This window comes from Magallana gigas, chromosome 8 (genome assembly GCF_963853765.1).
Source record: "Magallana gigas chromosome 8, xbMagGiga1.1, whole genome shotgun sequence".
NCBI lineage: Eukaryota > Metazoa > Mollusca > Bivalvia > Ostreida > Ostreidae > Magallana > Magallana gigas.
This window is the reverse complement of record NC_088860.1, coordinates 37,622,138-37,648,433: the sequence shown is the minus strand read 5'-3', so window position 1 is coordinate 37,648,433 and position 26,296 is coordinate 37,622,138. Positions and strand designations below refer to the sequence as shown.

The following is a 26,296-nucleotide window of genomic DNA, read 5'->3' as shown; positions in this document are numbered from 1 at the left end:
CTAAAAGCTTACCAAAAGAAAGTTGCATTGGATTCAAAACATAAAAACAAGGACGAGACCATTGCTCGACTAAAGTCTTTTTTTACTAAGTTGTCTGTTATTGACATCCGTAAAATAAAAATAATAAGAGGAAGTATGGTGTATGATTTAAATATTGGTACGCACGAGAAGAAAAACTATTAAGTCAAAAATTACAATCAACATGCAAGGATGGTTTTGGAGGAAGTGTAGAATCTTTACGTTTTTATTTATTTGGACATTTCTTTTTCAAAAGTATTTGTAGATTTGTACATCATTGACCATTGTTTTGGTTCTGCTCTTTATTAAGAAACTTAGATATTTTAACCATGCATTTCATCATTTTTTTTTTTGATAATTTATTAATCAATTATGCAAGCTATTTATATTTTTTTACAGAGTTAAAAACGATTCCAATGATGATTGTCGTTACGGTGCATTCAGGGATGGAGACAATTGTAAAGGTAATTTAGAAAAAATAAACCAAAACAACCATGTGAATACTCACATAAAAACATAACAGTAACAGTAACAGTTTTTCTTAAGAAATTATGTCGAGAAAAATACCTGCATAGTATATCATGCAATTTAAATGTTGTAACTCACAGATTGTCCTGTTGGATATACTGGAGACAATTGTTCTGATGTATGTCCCCCACATACCTACGGAAAATTGTGTAGTGAGCTATGTAAATGTACATCATGTCATCACATATTCGGTTGCATGACAACAGGTAAGGCCTTTGATATAAATATTTTAAAATATTATGTTTTGTCTTTGTGTTATTTTATTCGAACAAAACAAAATTTAAAAAATAATAATTCATGCACGGTATACGCTTTGTATAATATTTTTTTAAATGTTTAATATTTTGATTAACAAGACTTTTCTAGCCATAAAATATAGAAATTCAGCATTTTTTTTTAATATAGAAGCAAGTACAGTTGAGCATATGAAGTCCAAAACAACAGTTACCCATGATTTGATCAGCATAAGAAACCAAACCATTCTAGGTATATATTTTTATATTATTGTTTTTTCGTTATTTCAAATTATGTTTGATGAAAGAAAATTGTTTGTTTCCTTTCGTTAAGCTTTAACACAAACAAACAAAAAACCACAAACACAACAACAACAACAACAGAAAGAAAAAAAAAGAAAAGACATAGATTTCTAATGATTAAAGTTTGTAAACTGTAAATTTGGTAGATCACAAATTAAACAAATTGTATATTTCTTAAATGAAATTTGGTGATACCGAACAGTGTTTCAAATTGCTTTATGTATTTGTATACAGAAACAACGCAAAGTACAAGTAAACTTATGACGTCTGGATCGTCGGTTCCCCTTGCTATAGACAATACAACAAGACAAAAAATTCGCAGTAAGTCGGAATTCTTTAAACTTTAAGACATTTCATTTTTTGCATATTTTAAAGGATGGAAAAAGCAACATGCTAAATTTCGTTCACTTTCTACTGAACAAATAACATTTCACAGCAATTGCACACTTTTAATATAAAAGTAATGTTACAATTACAATTTAACAGTAAAGATCGGCGTATAGTTCCAAAAGCATTGTGTAATTTGAAAAATCCATTTACTAGTATATGATAGTTATAATATAAAACGACAATTACGTGGGGTACATTTAAGCTTGTAATTTTGCCATTTAATACTCTTTTTATCATGTACACATGTATCTTATATACAATATATGTGTTTTGCACACTTGATATGAACAAAGGTACACCCCTCTATCACATTTCCTGTATCATTATCCGTTTTTCATTCTTAATTGTAACCTTTATTACACCTTTCCGAAACACTCTTGTACTTTTTATTCGAAAGGGTTTTCTTCTTTTTCGTTGCATATCAGGAGTCGAAACAAGGTATATCCAATTTGACATAGATATAACGTTAACGTCATAATACCTTAAAATGTCAGACAATGCATACCTCTTCACATTTCACATAAAAATAAAAACAAGTTATGTATTAAAAAATATAACAAAACAACAAATTTAATACATGTCAAATCTGAATACGACATCAAATCAACCTTTGATCACTGGCTTCGGTCATCGGTCCAATATTGGAATATGGGTATAATATATTATTTTGTATTTAGTTCACTTTTTAATCATATAATGTCCCAATTTTTTTTACGTATTTTAAAAGTGGATACCAATTATTTGAAGATGTGTATGGACAGTTTTTCCTCTTATATTACAATAAAGATCAAGTTCGTATGTAGTGATCTTAAAAGTTTAAAACATTGCGTAAAAATATAGTATGTTTACCTGTATCATTATTATGATATACTCTTATCCTTGTCACATGAATCATTCTTTTGTTATTCTATAACATGTACACATGTTTGGATATCATATTATTTTGAAATAACTGTGCTTTTTTGAGAATGGTATTTTTTCTCAAAAGTATGGACTTTAATGAACATTACAATTAATATGAATCAATTTACTCTACATACTCATCTGCAGTACTTGTTTTAGACAAAATATACAATACCGAACATTTATCATATTATTGAATATAATATAGATATTATAGACATAATGGTTACTCAACTGTTTGGTAGAAATATGATTGCATATCTCAATCACCGCTTACCACTTCTTTTTCTGTTAAAGATTTTTTTTCGGACAGAAGCTACTCTTGTCTGTTAGTGCCCAGAACAATTTTGATACATATTAAAGAACAAACCCATGTTGGTTTTTTGTGAATTTGAAATGATTCGTCAAACTATATATTGATTTAATTAGATAATAATTTATACTCTAATTATATATGGCTGGTGTTTGATACACATTAACATAATGGTTTGATTAATGAAGGTATAATAAAACAAATAAGTCAGTACAAATATAAAAAGTTTAAATCCCTTAAATCCATACAATGTATATATAATATAAGACACTGGCGATGTGATTGGTTTGCTCTCGCTTTGATGGAAAAAAGTTATGCCTGGTGGATTGTGAGTATACTTTTGATTCTGGTAAGTATACATGTATAACCATTATTTTTTTCAACACGTGTCAAGTTTTAAATTTCAAGAGAAAAGCAACAAATCAAACTCAGGTCATGTTTTGTAACATTTCGTAGAATTACAAAGACATATTTAAATTTAAATGAATTTTAACAGTTGGATTGCTCGGTACAAGGAAACTTTAAAAAGTGATGTCACGGATGTATATTCATAAGTAAAATATCAATGCCATCTAAATGTATTTGAGTTAAAGAAAGAACTCTAGCATATTTTTACTTTTTCCAACTCTGATGAAGTTTATGGAATATCAAAATAAACATGTAATACTATTATATTTGCAGTTTCTGTATCGTTTAGAAACAGTATTGTACAAAGACCGTCATATGGTCTGGAGAGGTTTTTTTTTCGTAAATGTTTAAGAAAGTTTCTTTTTTTTTTTTACACAAATCAGAAACACAATAATGATTACAAAATTACTTCTCGCACATACAGTTTATAATTGTAATGCTTTTTCATATCAACATTATATAAATGTATATAGTTCCTGGCACGCGGCTCACGTGTCTTATGATTCCCTTTATTTCTATGTAGATGTATTTTACTCAGGATAGAAATAGGAAATGGATAAAAGGATTCAGAATTGAGGCTCATTTGAACGATGCAATTTCTAACATCAAACAGGAAAAAACAAGGACTTGCAGATGAACGATCCCTAAAGGCTAGCAACTCGTGTGTTAAGATTTTGAAAAACATAGCGAATATGCCACATTAAATCAGTAAAGATTATTGTGTCTTTGGGGTTTTTTTTCATACGGATGTAATCATTTACCAATTATAACCAACCTTTTACTCAGTGGTAAAGTTCTACAAAAAGTAAAAATTAAGGAGACAGATATGCAAAAAGATAAATCCAGAAGTTGTATCTGGGTCAATGTTTTCTCATTGAGTGTTTAATTGTTTCTTTTTATTGAAACGCGTTGTATCATTATTAAAGATTATTATAGCATGATTTACCAGCTTATGATTATGCCATTTTTTAGACTATCTACAGATTTAGATTGCCAACGGTCAGACTCATATGTTATTGGAACTAATATGTCAAGCTCGTATCCTGGAATCAGAATTTAAGAAAATCTAAATGAAGAAATTATTCCAGAACGTAACAAAATAAAACAATATACAGATGACCAATTTCGAAAATCGACTTTGAGCTAGTTTAGGTCAAGAAATCAAGAAACGGAAAACGATAACAAACTGAGCTATTTTAACAAATTGTTAGCCAAAAATATCAATCAAAATATTGAAATTTGATACCGATAGGGAATAATATTAAAAATTGTCATTACGTTGGTGGTGATAGCAAACGTCATTTGACTAAATATATGGCCCTCTCTAACAAAGTCAGAAAATGGAGACCGTTTCATGGCAATACATATTTGCAACAACGAGGCTTTTCCGAGCCTCAGAAATGTAATTACTGGTGAGATGCTTTGCAGTTTTAGAAAAGACGGTTTTGTATAATATCGTATGAATAAAATGTTCGATATCTCAAAATACAATTAAAACCAAATTGTAATAACATAATTTTTCATTACCCGTAATATGCAATACCTCCCACAAAATAGGGAGCAGAAAGAAGAGAAGAGAACTTTAAGTTGAAACGTTGACCTTCTTAGTTTGTAAAGCACAGTTTCCTGAGCAGTTTGATTTACGTATAAATAGTTTGACTCTATTTGCAATATGACGTCGGCGTGCATAATGTCATACACAACTCTTTATTGTATAACTGTTCAAAGTACGCAGTTTTAGCTAGGCATGAGTATGAACTTACGCCAATATTAGTATTTGCCTATCATCTTCATGGCTTAACATATCAATTCTTATTTTTTTCTTCGAATAATGAAATTCGGATTTAATTAAAATGAAGTTTAATTTAACGTGTGTATATATAATGTAGTCCTTAGTCAGCATTATACGTAAGGGAACGATAAATCAGCTTCAAAGTGTTTATATCGGTTGAATGTATTTGGCCCTATCATAAGTGAAGGCAGAACCACAATGCAATTACATATAGTTTATGCAAATCTTATCTCTTAAAATAAGATAATGTGAGGTAAAAAACGGACAATATAACAAGAAAATGTTTCTTTACCGATTTATTCAACGTTTTTACATTTGTAATCACTACTGAATTCAAAATCCACTGATATTCCCAAATATTGACTGACATTGTCTGACATCCACTGTACATTGACTGTACCTCACTGTACATTTCACTGACTTGCACTGTACCCCACTGTACCCTACTGTACATTTCTACTGAACAGCTCTGTATCACACTGTACATCACTGTACAGTCATACTGACTTCCACTGTACCCCACTGTACGCCACTGTACAGGGCACTGACCAGCACTGTACCCCACTGTACGCCACTGTACCGGGCACTGACCATCACTGTACCCCACTGTACGGCACTGTACTATTGATTTGAGAAAAATATCAGATTTTTAAATCTTCAGTATATTTTTTTTCTTCGATATTTATTTTTATTATGCTGTATATAGCATTATCATTATGTATACAGATAACTTGACAGAAGAATGCAACAGGTCGTTAAATGGATTTAATATGTTTTCTTTATTAATAAATGTCTATTGTTATTGAATGTTACGATCATAAAATTATGATAATTTCCCTAGCTATAAGGTGAAAGTATTAAATTTTACATGCGGAATCTGATTATTAAAAAAGTACGTCATTATGTTCATTCTGCCAGTCATTCGAAAATACCCCCCCCCCCTCCCCCAGCAGCAAGGTTACATAATCATTTCTTATTGATGATATATGACAAGCACTCGATTAAATAATCGGGTTGTTAATTCTCTTTGTCTCATAAGCTGTGTTCTAGCCACTAAAAACAGTCAATTAAACACAGAATCCACAAAATATATCCATGCTTGTTTTTTTTTTGTACAAATGTCCAAATATCATGACTGCCCGCTTGACTACACGGGTACATTTTGAAGATAGCGTGCGAGTTTCTAGCTCATTTGTTAATTGAATTCTTTTGATTAAAATATTTTAATATACATTGCAAATGTCGGGTTTTAATTTTACAAAATAACACCTACTTCAGAATACATTATAAATGTTAAACATAATCAGTGACATATTAAGCGGTAATTAACTGTATCATTAATTTCAACAAGAAATAAAAGGAAGGATTTAAATCAAGGAAGGTTGTAACATCTTGTAATATGCGTAGCTGAGTGTACAGTTTTCTTAATATATGATTTACTTTTAAATGTTTACGAAATAAGATATATAAAATGCCCTACGCTACACACTTTTTTGTATAATGAGAGAGAGAGAGAGAGAGAGAGAGAGAGAGAGAGAGAGAGAGAGAGATTACAGGTATATCACTTTCTGACAATATTGTATTGGTGTCATTTGCAAGCGTAGAAAAGTTCACAATAAAATCTATGTTGGAAGTGGCGGTTGTGATGCCGTAAGGGGATTTTGACGTGCTTATACCTTTCGGACTCGGGGCCTCAAGTTTTAGCACAAGAAAATTCATGAGAGAGAGAGAGAGAGAGAGAGAGAGAGAGAGAGAGAGAGAGAGGGAGAGATCCATTTATCAGAAATTGATTAGAATAATAAGAAATTGATTGTCTATTAATCTGCTTTTTTTACATATCGATTATATTTCTTTTTGTCTTACGTTTATTTTTGCCAACCAACTCCGTGGTTTTAGAAAAATATCTGCAAACTTTAAGTCGAAAAATGAAATGTAATTATATCGATAATATCACCCCCCCCCCCCTTTTTCTTCCCGAATCCACTTGATACCCGTTATGTCGAAACGATTCATGTTAAGCAATCGGTTATAAAAATTAATGCATTTTTTTCTAATTTTGACCTCGATGTGTAATCACTATTAAATAGATATAATAAATCCCACTTTTGTGCAAACATTACATGAAACTAGTCCTACATGTAAGTAAATTATAATAATCTTTTAAGACAGATTTTAAATGATTATGATCCCAATGCACCCGACAACCATAATGATCTTTTTTAATCAAAAGTGAAAATTCAGATTTTTTTGTTTTAACAGTGTATTTCCCCGACGTTTACATCTATTTATTCCTAGGCCCCAACACATATACACAGGTTGTCAGTTTTCACACCTTGACACAGTCACCCGGCCGTGTGTATAGTCTGAGCCTTTCTGTTAGTTCCGGGTTTTTCGTTGTTCCCAGACAGACAAAAGATTTTTTTTCTGTAGCGTACACAAAGAAGGAGACAGTACTCTGTCGATATTAAATATTACTTTTTAGCGTTGACTTTCAATCATTAATAATTTTTAAGACAATCATTGAATAACGAACATCAAACCATTTGAATCCATGGACATTATCCCGAAACTAAAGATAAATACATACTTTAATTTTTTTAATGCCAATATGTAGATTTAGCCGCTGTCAACATTACTACATGATACCGGTAGTACTTTATTTAAATACTAAAATATTCGTACGTTATAGCATAGAGAGAGAGAGAGAGAGAGAGAGAGAGATTTTGATTATATAGAAGATTTGAAATGTTTGCTATGATAAAATATACTGGTTTCAGTAAATGAAGAAAAAAAAAACAGAAGAAAAAAAGAAATATCGTTTTAGAGGCCGAATTTTTAGGGGGTAAATCTCCGGTGAGGGCGGGGCTTAATTTCTAGAGGTGTGAAAGCCTCCGGGGCTGGAAGTCTACCTGCGATCGTGAACGCTGCTAATCACTATACACAGGAACAAATATTACACAAGATATAAATAATTAGTCAGAATTCGTCATAGTTTGAATATCTTTTTGTTTTAATGACCATACGAAGCGATTTTATACGGAAATGTCGTCCGAGCACGTATGTAAAGCACAATTTAAAAAATTCAGTAAACTAATTCTGCTTTAAAGATTTAACTCAGTTCATTGTGTTTAGCACTTGACATTGTTTAAGACGTTAATTTTAACAAATATAATTGTATAAGAAAACCATACGATCAGTAAAAATATTCACTTGAATGTAAATGCAGCCATTATACGATGACAACTAATGGAGTTCGTTTTCCATGAAGTGACGTTTTCGTGCAACAAGTTCCAATTGAGTGTTTAATCAGTAAATACAGCTTTAATAGCTCATAAGTTTGTTTTAAAAAAGAAAATATTGTTTGCATGTTTTGGGCTGCATGCTCATTCATCGTCGTGAAATTTATTAGATCATAATTATACATTCAATATGATTCAAAAATAAATTGCGTATTTTCAATTACTGAATAATAAAACTATTTTTCTCATTTATCCGACCTTTACACAATTCACTTATTACGGAAAGAGAAAATAAACATGTTTGCCTATTAATCAAGGTGCGCTTATAATTGAAGAGATGCTAAAATTAAATTGTGATGCAGCAAAAATATTGCGCGGGGGGGGGGGGGGGCTTATGTATGCCTCCCTGACTTTGGAGGAGAATAGTTACAACATGAGAGAGAGAGAGAGAGAGAGAGAGGAGGGAGAGAGGGAAGGAGGGGGTATATTTTTTCTTATTAAAACTTTTACTACATGTATATCATGGCAACATTCTTAGCTGTGCAAGAGAAGATACATGTATATGTATTACATGTGTTGATAATGAACAGTGTTCAAATTCGAAAGTACTAGTATATAATTAAAAGTACCCTAATAGGGTGAAATATTATTTGAACACTGTTCGCTATCACCATATTTCATTTTTAATTTAACACAATACTTATTTTGATATCAGCGACTGGTGGGGGGGGGGGGGGGGTGAGGATTTATAAATGTTTGACATGTTTAATATCCGACTTGATTTAAATTATAAAAAAACCGCATCTAAAATGATTAATATAAAGAGTATTTCGTTTATTCATTCATGGTATGTTTTAAAAAAAATATATTTCAAATGGATTTAATAATCTGAAGACCACAAATACCCTTATAAGGGTATTACATAATATCTTGAACAAGGTGTCAGACTGACAATTTACAAGGTTGAATATTGGGACATTCACACCTTTTGATCTACTGAAAGTATGTATACTATACACAAATACTGACTCGCTGATCTTCCTGTGAAGTGAAACTTCAAAGACATTTTAAAGTCCAGATCAGTTATCTTCTCTCTTTTGAAAAAAAAAGTCAGTATGTTGAGCAATATGGTGGAATTTTTTTTATCGTTAAAAAAGTTGTCCCTCCTCCATATATATGTTACATTAACGTTTTATAATTCAGATAATTTAAAACTATCTATAAATTGTAATTCATAGTTTTAAATTCTCTTAATTTTAAGACTTAAATGTAACATATATACTAATATTTATTTGACAATATTGATTAAATGAAATTCATCGTAAAAAAAAATCAACTAGATATTTAGTTACTAAAACATTGATTTTGAAATATATAAAAATATTTTCCCCTTTTTATTGAATAAGTTGGTATATTTTGTATGATAATTGGATTCCGAGTTTTTAGATAAATACATGCGTGGATCGGAGGATTGGAGGGGGGGGGGGGGTTCAGAGGATAATTTAATTTTTTAAACTTACATAGTACAACTATCCAAAATATGTCTAAGCTCCCCCAGAAAACAAGTATCCCTGCCCTTTCCCTGAAAAGAATTCTGACCGCGCATTTAATTATATATGAACTTAAAGAAATAGAAGCCCATTTTCTCTCTTGTGAGCAATATGAAAGAATCAAAACAACTCCAGATTTTGGTCTCAAATAAAGTAAATATTCAATTCATTGTTTAAACATAATAACTTATAAAAACAAAAATAGGTACAGTGGGTTACAGTGGTGTACAGTATTTGTCAGTACCCTGTACAGTGGTGTACAGTGGGGTACAGTGCTGGTCAGTGCCCCGTACAGTGGTGTACAGTGAGGTACAGTGCTGGTCAGTGGGTAGGTACTGTGCTGTCCAGTGAAGTACAGTGGAGTACAGTGGCTCTGTACAGAGGGGTACAGTGGGGTACAGTGTGGTACAGTAGCTCTGTACAGTGGGTGTACAGTGGATTTACAATAGGGTACAGTGGTTATACAGTAGATGCCAGACAATGTCAGTCAATTTTTGGGAATATCAGTGGATTTTGAATTCAGTAGTGAATAATATGTATTTAAGTTGCTAAAAGGACAATGCCGCCCATATGTACTCTCGGGTATATTCAATTTCATTATACTTGTGTACAGTGTCTAGGGGCATTAAGTTTCTTTATCAGGAATATCTAACATGTGACACAAAATTACGAATCCCTACAAAAGCAATACATGTGCTTCACCTGAGAACAAAATAATCACGTACTGGGGTTGATATGATAGAGACAAATGATAGTTACTGTATAAAAGTATAAGTACGACAGATTAGCGTTAAAATTTATATACCAATTTGGTCTCTAAGCATGTATCATAAAGTACAAAAGCTAAAATGACCGTATTCTCATTTGATACAGATTATGAAAAATGTATCAATTTTAAAAATCTAGACTAAACCAACACAAACGTTCAAAATGGTTGTGTTGGTTTTCATTCAACGATTGCATATTTTCAAATTATATGAGTATAAGCTACAAAGCTTGACTGTATCATATATTATACGTGTGCACAATATCAAGAAACATACAATGTTTCTCCTTTGTCTCTCATGCGCCACAAATTACCGCTACCTCTTCTTACAAAAACAAGAAACAAGAAATGTGTTGTTTCTCAAAAAGAAAAACGAGAACAGCGGATTTTCTGTGTCTTAATAATAAAAAAGAAATCGAAGAATATTGTTTATTACGTTCATTAATGTGTTTTTAACAAATCAATTATTTTATAATACTGTTAGTAATAAATCCAGTGCAGTGTTTTAGATGTAATAACATATATTTACAGTATCCAGTGTTTTTGTCTGTGATAACACTACGTATCGATTTTGTACTATATAACCCATAATACAAATGACGCCAAATTGAGGCGCCGGCGAGGTTTGCTTATTTATTTTTAAAGATTTAATCGTACGATGGCCTAAAATTATATAAATATAAGTAATAAGGAATCATTCTTTGAATATTATGAGGTGATAATTTCAGTCGGGGCGTGATTAAATCTATCATAAAGCCCTTCGGGCTTTATTGGATTTGATCACGCCCCGACCAAAATTATCACCTCATAATACTCAAAGATTGATTCCTTATTCCTTATGTAAATACCAAGGCTAACTTGTGTAGATTAAAACCAGGTTTTTTTCCATTATATTTAGTGTAAAAAGTTTGGTGGTCGTGGATTAGAGCCCGTGTTACCACAATCATCTTACTAGTAACCGACAATGATTGGATTCTATCTACAAACCCGGTCCGCAAGTACTTTAAGAGTATACTTGCAGATGTAATTTTATACAATCAACAATATCTATTTTTTTATACTTTAACAACCATTTTCTGTTTGGAATTAATCTCACTTTTTATAATAATAGGACTGGTGAACAATGAGGACAAAATTTTATAGTTAAATAAATCTAAAACATATGTTACAAATGCACTGTTTCAGAGCAAGGAGAATTTACAAGAATGTTCATAATACGCAACTTTAGTAGTCAGGTATTCAGTCTAAGATATCGCCTTTCACAAAAAAATTGAAGTATTATTTAACAGGGCATGCATTAGATACCAACACAGTTTTGAAAAGTATGAGCTGTGCTGCTGAGATAAAGAGATGACACTACAATAGAAATGTTGCAAGATCATAAACATGATGGGTTATATCCTTGGTTTAAAAAAGGACGCTTAGGTCATTTTACACACAAACGCACACAATATTTGCTTTAACAAATGTGGTGGTATAAGGTATGCGTCTGATATTTCATTGTATCTGCATTTTAATAATAGATGGGATCATTTTGCGAGGATTGCATACACGATGGGTTTTAAAACTGATGCCAAAGTCAAAATATGTGTACAGGCAACTCCAAGCTACTCGCTATGTATGAATGTCCTCGACTGCACTGGGGAAAACAATCTTCAGGTTTTTTATGCATATACAAAGATGTAATTTAATTGAATGCTCTTGAAAAAAAAATATTATGGAAAATAATCTAGTAACTTTATCAGAACCTGTTTATATCTTACCATTGATTTTTTTTTTTCGATCATATGTAGTGTAAAAAAGTTTGGTGGTCGTGGATTAGAGCCCGTATTACCACAATCATCTTAACCGACAATGATTGCATACTATCTACAAACCTGGTCCGCAAATACTTTTAGAGTATACTTCTAGAGGTATTTTTATAAGAATGAATGTTGTTAAACCTATTACAATCAACAATATCTATTTTTTTTTAACACTTTAACAAACATTTTCTGTTTGGGATTAATCTCACTTTTTTCAAACAATAGGACTGGTGAACAATGAGGACTAAAGTTTATACTTAAATAAATCTAAAACATAATGTAACAAATGCACAGTTTGAGAGCAAGGAGAATTTACAAGAATACTTTAGTAGTCAGGTATGCAGTCTAGGATATCGCCTTTCACAAAAAATGGAGGTATTATTTAAAAGGGCATTAAATACCAACACAGTTTTGAAAAGTTTCTTTTCGGTTATGTGCTGTGCTGCTGAGATAAAGACACGACACTACAATAGAAATATTGCAAGATCATTCACATGGATGGGTTATATCCTCGTTTTAAAAAAGGACGCTTAATGGGGTACCATTTAATTATACACACATGCATTATCTTAAACAATGGTCCGGGTTTCGGATCAGAAAAATATCATGCATTTATTTAAATTTTATTTCATTTGAAAATGAAAAGTATAAAAGAGCAACATACAGTTTTGATGCATATAATGTTCCGAAGTTAAAGCTCTTCAATCTGTTCATGTTTGAAATTCTCAGAACTGAAAAATCGAAATTTTCAATTTCTTGTTTCTTTACTTGACATACTAAGTAAAAGGTCATAAGGGGTGTTTAAACAACATATTGCAGTATTGTGTAACATTACCAAGCATCCAGACCTGAAGACGTGTGTGTATATACAAGTACACGTGTGTCTGTCACCTCATTGTTCTTAATCTCGCTACCGTGCACTGCAAATTGTCAAGAAGGGCTGTGTACACTAGCTATTATATAATCACTGACCGAGTGAAATATTGTCAACATCCTCTCCTTTGAAAACTGTAGCTTCAATCAGCTAATTGTTAATCATGTGTCTTCAAGTTTTTTTATGAGTTGATCTGGTGTACATTGTAGTATAAAACATTGATGAATTAAAAATCAATTTGACAGCTCTAAGTTAATCTAAATAATTATAGAAAATTGGTTATGAAAATTAATTAGGATTGCATGTTTACTTATTAGGAAATTAATTCCCTGTTAAACTATAAGTAACTTTAATTAAAAACCAATGCAATCTCTCTCTCTCTCTCTCTCTCTCTCTCTCTCTCTCTCAACTCCTTAGGATACATGTATAGAAAACACTAATTCTACATTTACATGTATGTTGTGTATGTTCTGACCAAGGCTGCGGAATGATAAAGAATAGATAATAAAAACTAGGATTGCATGTTTACTTATAAGAAATTAATTCCCGGGTAAACTATATTATTAATTAATTTAATTCAAAATCAATGCAATCTCTCTCTCTCTCTCTCTCTCTCTCTCTCTCTCTCTCTCTCTCTCTCTCTCTCTCTCTCATGACTAATCAGGGTGTTTTTTTTTAATTTCTCAATATCTATAAAACCTCCTACATGTAAAGAAAACACATTTACATTTTCTGACCTTGGCGGCAGATTTCTGTTCACTGGCAATTAATTAAATTATCTTTGATATCTTCCACTTTGCAGTAAAAAGAGATATGACAATGAGATTTTGGAAATTAATGAAATTGATTATAAGAGTAAATCATCGTTTTAAATTCTATTCAAGAGTCCAATAAGCCGGTCAGAATACACATACTAAAATAATTTCTTAGGCAAACTTATATGAGCTTTATTTTGCTATTCACGGGAAATTAATAAAGGTATAACAAAGAACTTGGTTAAAAAAAAAGAAGAAAGGTGTACTCTATTGTTACATAGCTGATTATAAATTCTATATTCTGACTGATATATTGGTGTTAGTGCGCTCCTACATGTATATGTTAAGAAACATACAAAATTAAAAACCTTGTGCCACGCTTAATCTTAGTTTCTAGTGTGTTGTTTATTACCAAGGATCATATAATTCATAGGCTTAAGATATTCATAAGTAAAGTGTAAATATATCTGTAGACAATTTTAAAATATGAATAATACACTCTATGTTTATTTTTATGTCTGTTTTTCAAACATTAGGGAGTAGCGATATTCCCAAGCTCTAAAGGACTACATGCCATGAGGGCTTGCACACCTAATATAAAAAATAATTCCCGCCCTCACCTGAGGTTTACCAACCGGTGAATCGCAAATCTTTAGTTGTTAGCATGATTATTGAAGTATCAATAAATTATCAACTAAAACATGTGATTTCTAAAATTACGATAACAGTTTGCCTTGTGATTCGGCGCTGTTGAGTGCAAATATTGACTTATAGCACCAAATATAACACATGTGATTTTTTTTAGTTGCAGTAAGAAAAAAATACTGAAAAAAAAAACAACAGTCTAAAGCCGTACAGGGGATGTCAGGGGCATGCACAGGGGTATACAGTGGCTTACAGGGGATGACATGAGCATACAGGGGATGACAGGGGCTTACAGTGGCACTCAGGGGGATGTGTACAGGGGCGCACAGGGGATGATAGGGTATACAGGGGCTCTGTACAGTGGCACACAGGGGATGTACAGGGGATGACTGTGAAATCACAGGGGTTTTTAGAGCCAGTAGTGTAACCATGCCCCTTTTTCTGACAGAAGCTACTCTAGATCTTGTATTTTGGTACCTAAAACAAGTTTAACGCATATTGAAAACAAAAACACGCCCAATTGGTTATTGTAATCTTGAAATGATTCATCAACAAATCTTTTAATCTTAATGAGATATTAAGTTAATGACCAAATAATGGCAAGTAAATGGATTGACCTAATGTTATAAAAATGTTTATATTCCAACTATGTAGAAAAATCTACATACATATGAACTTATTATCGCTTTTTTATTACCAGAGCAGGTCAATAAAAAAATCATTTTAGTTTTGGTAATCAAAGTAATAAAACAAATAATTCAGAGCACTTTGAAAAAGTTTAAATCAATAAATATTCTAAGATACTGACGAAGCGATTGTTTTCCAATCGTTTTGGTGGAAAAAACTATACCAGACCTTAATTGTCGTAAGTATATTACCATTTATTTCTCAACACGAATCAAGAAATAAATTTTAAGGGAAAAAATACCAAATCAAAATTAGTTCATGTTTAGTAACATTACGGAAAATGTATGAATATATATTTAAATCTAAATGAATTTTAGTGGTTTGATCTCTCGGTACAAGGAAACAAAAACAAGAGATGTCACAGAAGGACATTCATTAGAGAAATGTATATTTCATCTAAATATATTTCAGTTAAATATATAACCTAACTTTTTTTTAATTAAGAAATAACAATCATTTAGTTTCAAACCGATGAAAACGATGAGGATGAAAAAGCAGAGAATGAACATGTTATGCAATATCTTTGAAGTTTAAGTATCGCTTTAAAAATATCTAAGATATTTCACAAAGACCGGCAAAAAATAATCTAAATACTTTTTGGTAAATGTTCGGAATAGTTTCCTTTTCCTAACAAACCAGAAAAATCTTTACAGACTTTGGAAGTGTTTGAAATACTTTTCGCACATACAGCATATAATAATAATTTTGCTCCAAACCATAATTATATATTTAATTTATGGTTTGTTGCTGTTTTTCTATTCAGATAAGAAAAAAAAAAAGAATAAAAAGATCCAGATTTAAGGTTGATACGAACGATTGCGTAATTTATAACAGACTATCAAACTCTTAATTGTTTATTGTTTGATCTGTTGTTATAAATTAGACACATAGTTTTGATGCCCTATTGAAGTTACAGCAAAATAAAAAATGACGAGACACAAATAAATAAAAACCTGATTTAAATTTGCATCTTGGCTTTTGTTTCATATTTTGATTTTCTGTTATTCAGGCTTGGGGTATTGCTTAATTTAGTGGCAATACATTGCAATGTATTTTGCGTTTCAAAGTAATGCTAGTAATGTAAAATGCTAGAAAATTTACTTTAAAGTAAAGGAAATGTAATGCATTACTTTCCAAACACAATGTAATGCTGGCATTACAAAACATTACTTTGTTTATTTATGAATATTCATTTTTTAAATTTAAAAAAAGAAATTTTGATGACCTACAATTGCAAATTAAAATCAATCTTGCTAGTATATATCATTAAATTTGAACCTAATAGTGAACACAAAACTGTATGTGTTAAGTGTGTAATATATATATATATATATATATATATATATATATATATATATATATATATATATATATATATTAAGCATTTGCAAGTACTCTTTATTTACAAATGTAGCTATACTTTTTTTTAAAGTTTATTATTGACTTTTCGAAGTAAATGTTATGGTAATGCATACCTTTACTCATGCAATAGTAATGTAATGCAGTACTTCAAGAAAATGAAGCAGTTGCAATGGTAATGTAATGCCCAAATTCACAAAGTAATAGTGAGGGGGTGAAATTCATTACTTAACAATGTAAATCGCCTCAAGCCAGCTGTTTTTCTTTTTTAACGAAACACACTCTTTTTAAAGAATATCTATAGCATAATGTAGCCAGATATGATATTATCATTGGTAATGTCATAAACGTGGGATTATTAGGAATTATAATTCCTATTTGTCAGATATACGTATATGCTGTTGAAAACAATCAAGATGGATTAGCCCGTATCCTGAGCTCAGAATTTCAGAAAATTTGAAAGAGGATGTTTTTCCAGATACTATCAAAATGAAACAGCAAACGGATGACTAGTTTACAAAAACAACACTGAGCTAATTCAGGCGAAGGATAAGACACACGGGAAAAGAAAATACAATGGGATGTGCTTGAAATATTAAACACAAAACTAAGATACAGATAAGAATTAAAACCATCTTATAGTTTTTAAGAAATTTAATGTTTGTTATAACGTTGGTTCAAGAGTGACAATATGTATATTGTCTTATCAAATCTTATTGTTCAATACAATAGGTATTTTTTTAAAAATGATGCTTTTGCCAGCCTCTGAAATGTTTTAATTAGCGAGTTGGTTTACAATTAATGACCAAAATGAGTTAAGCATAATCATCAGGTATAGAAAAAATAAAGTGTTAGAATATTTAAAAAACAATTCATATATATGAAAGCTTCCTACAAGTAACTTTGATAACAAAGACTTTATTAAGGACTGCATTTTCATGTAACGCCTCTTACAAAAAATAGGTAACAGGCAGAAATGAATAGGGCGTTAAAACGTTGCCCTTAACTTTTAACATTTTTTACATATTATCTGAATGACATTTGCACTATGACCTCGAAATGTATGGAAATGCCATGTATACATAATTTTATGGTATTTGCGTACAACATACGAATTCAGCTTTTGCTAGTTATGAGTAAATGATAACAACACAAGTAGTGTTTCCCTATTGTTTGTGCGACTTGTATTTTACAATAATGACATGTTAATTTATCTTATAAGAGTAAATAACTGTACAATGTATGGATATATAAAGTATTAATGGGTCATTGTTACATATCTGAAATTGTTTGTATCCGTTTGATTTACTCAAATTAAAACATACTATGTCTATACGTATAGTCATTCAGATATTATTTTTTAATAAGGAAATATTAATCAAAACCGACAGTAGCATCTAAATGTTTGCTTCTTCTTTCTTTAAACGATATCACATTTCCGAATAATTTTTGTTTAAGTTGCTTAAAGGATCGTGCCACCAGTTTGTACAGGTAGATTAAATTTCTTCATTTGTGTGCACGATATAGAAAGGCATTAAATGGCTTTATCACGCATCGTTCACATGTGTCGCCAAAAATAGAAATCCCTACAAAAGCGAACATGTGCTTTAAAAAACCCAGTTACACGGGTTGTAATATGTTGCAATAGAGACTATGTATGAGTGCGAAAGATTAGCAACAACATGTCTAAATCAATTGCTAATTAAAACTCTTAGCGCTATCATTCAAAAAAGCTATAACTCTCTCAACGTAATAACATGTAAATGCTAAGGCTAACTTTTGTCGATTAAAAGTAGCTGTTTCTTATTACTAGTCGGTGTAAAACTGAATTGGCTAGACGTGAAATACAGCACATGACGAATACTTAACACATCTTAACTTACAATGATTGATGTTATATACACAAAACACAACCAGTCGGTACAAACTTTTAAACTATAATTGCAAAAGATGTAATTTTATAAAAATGTTATTCAACTGCTAACAATTAACATTTGCGATTCATTATACTTTTACAAGTATGTCCAATTGACTGCAATCTGATATTTTAAAAATATTGGAACTGGTAAAAAATTAAAATGTAGTGTTAGTAACTAGATACATGTAAGTACTAGTGTTATACATATGGTCCAAATTCTTTTTTCCAGAATAAATAGAATGAACAAAATTGTTCTCAATACGTAAAATACATAGTCAGGTATTCAGTACAAGGTATCGTCTTTCACAAAATACTTCTAGAGTACTGCTAAAATGGTCATTAAAATGACCATTGAAAAGTTTCGTTTTCGGTTATGTGCTGTACTGCTGAGATAAAAAAAAACCCACTACAACGGTTTAAGATATGCGCCAGATGTTTCATTGTTGCCTCTTATAAAAACAATTGATCATTTTACACCGATATCAAACACAGTGGATTACAAAAACTGATACCAAAAACATAATGTGTTAACAGGCAAGTGCAAGCTCTTTCTCCCCCCCCCCTCCCCCACCCTCATGAACATATGAATGTCGTTCATTGCACACGTTCTTTTTATCTAAATATACTCGCAGAAGAATTATTTGTATGAAAATGTTTAACTTTTAACCATTAACAGTTTCTTCTTTTAAATTCATGTTAAGTTTGACCTTAATCTAATTTTTAAAATAACGAGATTGGTAAACATTGAAGACGTAGAGTTTATATTTAAATAAATATCATACATATGTTACATATGCACTGTTCCAGATCAAGGAGAATGAACAAGAATGTCTAGAATACGTTATTTACTTAGTCAGGTTTCAGTGCAGGATATCGTCTTTCACAAGATATGAAGGTATTATTAAAAGGACATTAAAATAACAATGAAATTTCGAAAGGTTTCGTTTTTGATGCGCTGTACGGCTGAGATTAAGAGACGACACTACAATGCCATATTTCAATGTCATTCACAAGGGTGGATTTTATTCTCGCCTCATAAAAGGACGATTTGATCATTGTACACAAAAACTTGTGGTTTAAGATATGCGTCTGATGTTTCTCTGTTGCTGCTTTTTAAAAAAAAATAAGATCAATTTACACCGACTTTATCGTCGATCGGTTGAAAAACTGAAAGACAAAATATGTGTACAGGCAGGGCGGGCTTCCCCCTATGTATGAAATTCGTAGACTGCACTTTTGAAAATCGCTATTTTTTTGTTGTGTATATACAAACGTGTACCTTCATTAAATTCACTGCGAAATAGTTTTACAATAGAAAACAATATCATAATCGACACTAAACTATTACATACATACGTACATACATACGTACGTACGTATGTATGTAATGCATGTATGTATGTATGTATGTAATGCATGTATGTATGTATTGAATATATGTTGAAACCATTTTCGTGTTAAAAAAAGTCCAGGTCCTAAATTCAAAACGTCTTACTCGTTCATTCAAAAGGAAATTGTGCATACATGTACTTGTACATTGTCTCTAAAAATAAGGTGGTTGCTGCTTTACCAAACTGATCATTTGCTAATTTATAAATTAATATATAATGCCAAGAGTGAAATGCGGAAAAAAACCTAAGTAACAACGTCAAAACCGTTTAGATTTTTATTATAAGCACATTATAAGCACATAAGTTCCAAAAATGACTATAAGATTACTTTTTGTACAATATAATGATCAAAATTCAAGTTCATCATTTTACTTTTCTATATCATTCCATATCTTGAAACTAACACCAATTCTCCAAACGATTAAATGTATACGCTTTTCTTTATTTATCCAGAATCAGATGATATTAAACATAAATATTAATTAAAACTGACACATGTTTTTGAAATTTAAATGAGTTTTACGTCACTATATTCATACAAACTTGCTTGTTTTTAGTCAGATGCAAACATCTTCGGGTGTATTAGGCAAAGGATCATTGGCAATGAGGATCAAAGTCATTGACCGGAATAAATACAAATAATTATCTTTTTTTTGAATTATCAGTAAGGTTTAAACACTTAATCTCTACATATTAAAATGATAAAGTAAATAATTTTGATAAAGATATTGATTTGTTTTCTATAACTAAACTTTTATACAGTGAATTCGATAATGATAAACGTTTGTACAACAAATATTTGCAGGTTTTGTCTCAGTGCAATCGACAAATTTTATACTTAGGGGAAGCCGGACTAATGTACACATATTTTGTCCTTAGTATCAGGGGTTTTATTTTTCAAACCTACCGGGTGTGTATGCGATCTATGTAATACGATCCAATCTTTAAAAAAAAAAACAATAAAACATCACGTGCATAGCTTAAACCACAACTTTTGTAACAGCAAATCTTTCATGAGTCTGAGTGTAAAATGACCCGAACATCCTTTTCAAAACAAAAAAAATTAAGAAAAAATAAAAACCATTTGTGTGAATGAAATTGAAATAGACGTGTCTTAATGTAGTCTTTTTTTCCTAGCAGCTAACTTTTATTCATTTTCGAAGACCATTATCCATAATTGTAATGTTCTATTAAACGATATCACCTGACTATTGTTTTACATCTGTTTGCTATTTTGGATAAATTTTCAAAAACAAATCTGCATTCAAGCAATGTATGAAATAGTTTGATGTCTGTAGGGCTGAACGTTCAAAAAGTATCCTAATTTATCATAAAGAATGATAGAAAGCATTTATCATTTTCGGTCCCTCAGGGTTTCCCTTTAAATATTGAAACAATGTTTTACATGACTTAATTCAAAAAATAACTTAGTTGTATTTATATCAGATACAGGCATCGTTTGGGGTAATGATTGTTAGATAATAACGTTATGAATAGAAAAAGAACAAATGATAATCTTTCATAAAATAATTATAAGGCTTTAACATTTAATATCTATATATCAAAGCAGATTCAAATAGTTTAGTGTCGATTATGATATTGTTTTCTATTGTAAAACTATTTCGCGGTGAATTTAATGAAGGTACACGTTTGTATATACACAACAAAAAAATAGCGATTTTCAAAAGTGCAGTCTACGAATTTCATACATAGGGGGAAGCCCGCCCTGCCTGTACACATATTTTGTCTTTCAGTTTTTCAACCGATCGACGATAAAGTCGGTGTAAATTGATCTTATTTTTTTTTAAAAAGCAGCAACAGAGAAACATCAGACGCATATCTTAAACCACAAGTTTTTGTGTACAATGATCAAATCGTCCTTTTATGAGGCGAGAATAAAATCCACCCTTGTGAATGACATTGAAATATGGCATTGTAGTGTCGTCTCTTAATCTCAGCCGTACAGCGCATCAAAAACGAAACCTTTCGAAATTTCATTGTTATTTTAATGTCCTTTTAATAATACCTTCATATCTTGTGAAAGACGATATCCTGCACTGAATACCTGACTAAGTAAATAACGTATTCTAGACATTCTTGTTCATTCTCCTTGATCTGGAACAGTGCATATGTAACATATGTATGATATTTATTTAAATATAAACTCTACGTCTTCAATGTTTACCAATCTCGTTATTTTAAAAATTAGATTAAGGTCAAACTTAACATGAATTTAAAAGAAGAAACTGTTAATGGTTAAAAGTTAAACATTTTCATACAAATAATTCTTCTGCGAGTATATTTAGATAAAAAGAACGTGTGCAATGAACGACATTCATATGTTCATGAGGGTGGGGGAGGGGGGGGGAGAGAAAGAGCTTGCACTTGCCTGTTCACACATTATGTTTTTGGTATCAGTTTTTGTAATCCACTGTGTTTGATATCGGTGTAAAATGATCAATTGTTTTTATAAGAGGCAACAATGAAACATCTGGCGCATATCTTAAACCGTTGTAGTGGGTTTTTTTTTATCTCAGCAGTACAGCACATAACCGAAAACGAAACTTTTCAATGGTCATTTTAATGACCATTTTAGCAGTACTCTAGAAGTATTTTGTGAAAGACGATACCTTGTACTGAATACCTGACTATGTATTTTACGTATTGAGAACAATTTTGTTCATTCTATTTATTCTGGAAAAAAGAATTTGGACCATATGTATAACACTAGTACTTACATGTATCTAGTTACTAACACTACATTTTAATTTTTTACCAGTTCCAATATTTTTAAAATATCAGATTGCAGTCAATTGGACATACTTGTAAAAGTATAATGAATCGCAAATGTTAATTGTTAGCAGTTGAATAACATTTTTATAAAATTACATCTTTTGCAATTATAGTTTAAAAGTTTGTACCGACTGGTTGTGTTTTGTGTATATAACATCAATCATTGTAAGTTAAGATGTGTTAAGTATTCGTCATGTGCTGTATTTCACGTCTAGCCAATTCAGTTTTACACCGACTAGTAATAAGAAACAGCTACTTTTAATCGACAAAAGTTAGCCTTAGCATTTGCATGTTATTACGTTGAGAGAGTTATAGCTTTTTTGAATGATAGCGCTAAGAGTTTTAATTAGCAATTGATTTAGACATGTTGTTGCTAATCTTTCGCACTCATACATAGTCTCTATTGCAACATATTACAACCCGTGTAACTGGGTTTTTTAAAGCACATGTTCGCTTTTGTAGGGATTTCTATTTTTGGCGACACATGTGAACGATGCGTGATAAAGCCATTTAATGCCTTTCTATATCGTGCACACAAATGAAGAAATTTAATCTACCTGTACAAACTGGTGGCACGATCCTTTAAGCAACTTAAACAAAAATTATTCGGAAATGTGATATCGTTTAAAGAAAGAAGAAGGAAACATTTAGATGCTACTGTCGGTTTTGATTAATATTTCCTTATTAAAAAATAATATCTGAATGACTATACGTATAGACATAGTATGTTTTAATTTGAGTAAATCAAACGGATACAAACAATTTCAGATATGTAACAATGACCCATTAATACTTTATATATCCATACATTGTACAGTTATTTACTCTTATAAAATAAATTAACATGTCATTATTGTAAAATACAAGTCGCACAAACAATAGGGAAACACTACTTGTGTTGTTATCATTTACTCATAACTAGCAAAAGCTGAATTCGTATGTTGTACGCAAATACCATAAAATTATGTATACATGGCATTTCCATACATTTCGAGGTCATAGTGCAAATGTCATTCAGATAATATGTAAAAAATGTTAAAAGTTAAGGGCAACGTTTTAACGCCCTATTCATTTCTGCCTGTTACCTATTTTTTGTAAGAGGCGTTACATGAAAATGCAGTCCTTAATAAAGTCTTTGTTATCAAAGTTACTTGTAGGAAGCTTTCATATATATGAATTGTTTTTTAAATATTCTAACACTTTATTTTTTCTATACCTGATGATTATGCTTAACTCATTTTGGTCATTAATTGTAAACCAACTCGCTAATTAAAACATTTCAGAGGCTGGCAAAAGCATCATTTTTAAAAAAATACCTATTGTATTGAACAATAAGATTTGATAAGACAATATACATATTGTCACTCATGAACCAACGTTATAACAAACATTAAATTTCTTAAAAACTATAAGATGGTTTTAATTCTTATCTGTATCTTAGTTTTGTGTTTAATATTTCAAGCACATCCCATTGTATTTTCTTTTCCCGTGTGTCTTATCCTTCGCCTGAATTAGCTCAGTGTTGTTTTTGTAAACTAGTCATCCGTTTGCTGTTTCATTTTGATAGTATCTGGAAAAACATCCTCTTTCAAATTTTCTGAAATTCTGAGCTCAGGATACGGGCTAATCCATCTTGATTGTTTTCAACAGCATATACGTATATCTGACAAATAGGAATTATAATTCCTAATAATCCCACGTTTATGACATTACCAATGATAATATCATATCTGGCTACATTATGCTATAGATATTCTTTAAAAAGAGTGTGTTTCGTTAAAAAAGAAAAACAGCTGGCTTGAGGCGATTTACATTGTTAAGTAATGAATTTCACCCCCTCACTATTACTTTGTGAATTTGGGCATTACATTACCATTGCAACTGCTTCATTTTCTTGAAGTACTGCATTACATTACTATTGCATGAGTAAAGGTATGCATTACCATAACATTTACTTCGAAAAGTCAATAATAAACTTTAAAAAAAAGTATAGCTACATTTGTAAATAAAGAGTACTTGCAAATGCTTAATATATATATATATATTACACACTTAACATATACAGTTTTGTGTTCACTATTAGGTTCAAATTTAATGATATATACTAGCAAGATTGATTTTAATTTGCAATTGTAGGTCATCAAAATTTCTTTTTTTAAATTTAAAAAATGAATATTCATAAATAAACAAAGTAATGTTTTGTAATGCCAGCATTACATTGTGTTTGGAAAGTAATGCATTACATTTCCTTTACTTTAAAGTAAATTTTCTAGCATTTTACATTACTAGCATTACTTTGAAACGCAAAATACATTGCAATGTATTGCCACTAAATTAAGCAATACCCCAAGCCTGAATAACAGAAAATCAAAATATGAAACAAAAGCCAAGATGCAAATTTAAATCAGGTTTTTATTTATTTGTGTCTCGTCATTTTTTATTTTGCTGTAACTTCAATAGGGCATCAAAACTATGTGTCTAATTTATAACAACAGATCATACAATAAACAATTAAGAGTTTGATAGTCTGTTATAAATTACGCAATCGTTCGTATCAACCTTAAATCTGGATCTTTTTATTCTTTTTTTTTTTCTAATCTGAAGAGAAAAACAGCAACAAACCATAAATTAAATATATAATTATGGTTTGGAGCAAAATTATTATTATATGCTGTATGTGCGAAAAGTATTTCAAACACTTCCAAAGTCTGTAAAGATTTTTCTGGTTTGTTAGGAAAAGGAAACTATTCCGAACATTTACCAAAAAGTATTTAGATTATTTTTTGCCGGTCTTTGTGAAATATCTTAGATATTTTTAAAGTGATACTTAAACTTCAAAGATATTGCATAACATGTTCATTCTCTGCTTTTTCATCCTCATCGTTTTCATCGGTTTGAAACTAAATGATTGTTATTTCTTAATTAAAAAAAAGTTAGGTTATATATTTAACTGAAATATATTTAGATGAAATATACATTTCTCTAATGAATGTCCTTCTGTGACATCTCTTGTTTTTGTTTCCTTGTACCGAGAGATCAAACCACTAAAATTCATTTAGATTTAAATATATATTCATACATTTTCCGTAATGTTACTAAACATGAACTAATTTTGATTTGGTATTTTTTCCCTTAAAATTTATTTCTTGATTCGTGTTGAGAAATAAATGGTAATATACTTACGACAATTAAGGTCTGGTATAGTTTTTTCCACCAAAACGATTGGAAAACAATCGCTTCGTCAGTATCTTAGAATATTTATTGATTTAAACTTTTTCAAAGTGCTCTGAATTATTTGTTTTATTACTTTGATTACCAAAACTAAAATGATTTTTTTATTGACCTGCTCTGGTAATAAAAAAGCGATAATAAGTTCATATGTATGTAGATTTTTCTACATAGTTGGAATATAAACATTTTTATAACATTAGGTCAATCCATTTACTTGCCATTATTTGGTCATTAACTTAATATCTCATTAAGATTAAAAGATTTGTTGATGAATCATTTCAAGATTACAATAACCAATTGGGCGTGTTTTTGTTTTCAATATGCGTTAAACTTGTTTTAGGTACCAAAATACAAGATCTAGAGTAGCTTCTGTCAGAAAAAGGGGCATGGTTACA

General features: G+C 30.7%; 1 protein-coding gene and 2 long non-coding RNA genes across 3 annotated transcripts in view; 1 reads left to right on the top strand and 2 right to left on the bottom strand.

The window, feature by feature from the left end:
* LOC105334969 (ankyrin repeat domain-containing protein 17) overlaps nucleotides 1-26,296 on the bottom strand; it is a 776,771-nt gene that overhangs the window by 489,755 nt on the left and 260,720 nt on the right. The window lies entirely within an intron of this gene.
* Nucleotides 1-26,296, bottom strand: part of LOC117689960 (uncharacterized) — a 214,881-nt gene that overhangs the window by 16,541 nt on the left and 172,044 nt on the right. The gene's annotated exons all lie outside the window — the stretch shown is intronic.
* Nucleotides 180-3,813, top strand: LOC105331273 (uncharacterized). Its single transcript, XR_010708723.1, has 5 exons — nucleotides 180-273; nucleotides 418-482; nucleotides 627-752; nucleotides 952-1,032; nucleotides 1,317-3,813. It is a non-coding gene; the product is annotated as an uncharacterized lncRNA (long non-coding RNA).